This window comes from Bombus vosnesenskii, unplaced genomic scaffold (genome assembly GCF_011952255.1).
Source record: "Bombus vosnesenskii isolate JDL3184/JDL3185 unplaced genomic scaffold, Bvos_JDL3184-5_v1.1 scf7180000016077, whole genome shotgun sequence".
NCBI lineage: Eukaryota > Metazoa > Arthropoda > Insecta > Hymenoptera > Apidae > Bombus > Bombus vosnesenskii.
This window is the reverse complement of record NW_022884266.1, coordinates 12,501-15,000: the sequence shown is the minus strand read 5'-3', so window position 1 is coordinate 15,000 and position 2,500 is coordinate 12,501.

The following is a 2,500-nucleotide window of genomic DNA, read 5'->3' as shown; positions in this document are numbered from 1 at the left end:
AGCGTTATAAGGTATACAAATTTTGCGTGAAATCGTTATCTTTCGACGAAATCTAGTCGAAAGTAGCGATTTCACTTTATTTTTTTTAAAAATTTCATCCTCCGGACCAACATGACCGGGACGTTGGAACTTAGAATTTTTTCGCCCCGTTACGAAAGTACCGAAAGTTCAACTCGAAATAACTCGTTAAAAAGTGTTACAACGTACGAATATTTTTACATAAATCGTTATAACTCGATAAAACACGTCGGGATTAAGCGTTTATATCGTCCGCAGACGGATATAAAAACGTTCGAACCGACACGACCGGTCGTTGGAACATAGAAAAATTCCGAGCCGGTACGTTGGGACTTAGAAAAATTCCGAGTGCGAAAAAGTTTTTTCGAGTTTATTCGTTAAAAAGCGTTACAAGGTATGAATTTTTTTGCATAAATCGACGTAACTCGACGAAATACGTCGGGATTAATGGTTTATTTCCGTCCGAGAACGATTTTTAAAAACGGACCTATGCGTCCGGTCGTTCGGACTTAGAAAATTTTCGGACCGAACACTCTTTTTCAGTTAATTCGTTAAAAAGCGTTACAACGTACGAATATTTTTGCATAAATCGTAATAACTCGATGAAACACGTCGGGATTAAGCGTTTATATCGTCCGCGGACGGATATAAAAACGTTCGAACCGACACGACCGGTCGTTGGAACATAGAAAATTCCGAGCCGGTACGTTGGGACTTAGAAAAATTCCGGGCGCGAAAAAGTTTTTTCGAGTTTATTCGTTAAAAGCGTTACAAGGTATGAATTTTTTTGCATAAATCGACGTAACTCGACGAAATACGTCGGGATTAATGGTTTATTTCCGTCCGAGAACGATTTTTTAAAACGGACCTATGCGTCCGGTCGTTCGGACTTAGAAAATTTTCGGACCGAACACTCTTTTTCAGTTAATTCGTTAAAAAGCGTTACAACGTACGAATATTTTTGCATAAATCGTTATAACTCGATGAAACACGTCGGGCTTAAGCGTTTATATCGTCCGCGGACGGATATAAAAACGTTCGAACCGACACGACCGGTCGTTGGAACATAGAAAAATTCCGAGCCGGTACGTTGGGACTTAGAAAAATTCTGGGCGCGAAAAAGTTTTTTCGAGTTTATTCGTTAAAAAGCGTTACAAGGTATGAATTTTTTTGCATAAATCGACGTAACTCGACGAAATACGTCGGGATTAACGGTTTATTTCCGTCCGAGAACGATTTTTAAAAACGGACCTATGCGTCCGGTCGTTCGGACTTAGAAAATTTTCGGACCGAACACTCTTTTCCAGTTAATTCGTTAAAAAGCGTTACAACGTACGAATATTTTTACATAAATCGTTATAACTCGATGAAACACGTCGGGAGTAAGCGTTTATATCGTCCGCGGACGGATATAAAAACGTTCGAACCGACACGACCGGTCGTTGGAACATAGAAAAATTCCGAGCCGGTACGTTGGGACTTAGAAAAATTCCGGGCGCGAAAAAGTTTTTTCGAGTTTATTCGTTAAAAAGCGTTACAAGGTATGAATTTTTTGCATAAATCGACGTAACTCGACGAAATACGTCGGGATTAATGGTTTATTTCCGTCCGAGAACGATTTTTAAAAACGGACCTATGCGTCCGGTCGTTCGGACTTAGAAAATTTTCGGACCGAACACTCTTTTTCAGTTAATTCGTGAAAAAGCGTTACAACGTACGAATATTTTTGCATAAATCGTTATAACTCGATGAAACACGTCGGGATTAAGCGTTTATATCGTCCGCGGACGGATATAAAAACGTTCGAACCGACACGACCGGTCGGTGGAACATAGAAAGATTCCGAGCCGGTACGTTGGGACTTAGAAAAATTCCGGGCGCGAAAAAGTTTTTTCGAGTTTATTCGTTAAAAAGCGTTACAAGGTATAAATTTTTTTACGGGAATCGTTCTATCTCTATTAAATACGTCGGGATTAAACATTTTTATCGATTTTTTCAAAAGATTAGCGTTCGTCGGACTGACACGACTGGGATATTTTTCCAATTTTTTCGTTAATTAACGTTACAAGGTATATATTTTTTTGCATATTTCTACTTATTTTAACGTATTGTAATTGATTATAAACTTGTTTTTTGTCCGTATTCGATATAAGAGTATGTTTACTGATGGAATTTTTCGGTGAAAAAAAAAATTAATTTTGTGGTAAAAATGCATTTCTATTATGTTAATAAAACGTCTGGTAATGTATTTCGATGGTTGGATATTGGCTTTGTATAGTAGTGATCGAGCGTTCGCGAGACTAAGTTCCAGCGCCCCTTCCGAACGGTACGTTGCTACGGAGGTTTTGCACCGTAAGCGCGCGGCCGCTAGCCCGGCCGGCGCCGGCCTTCCGGCTGGCGCTTTCGTATCTATAAGAGAGACGTCGAGCCGGACGGTTCGGTCGGAACAGCGTTGAGCGCGTGGCTATTCTACGGCCTCGGT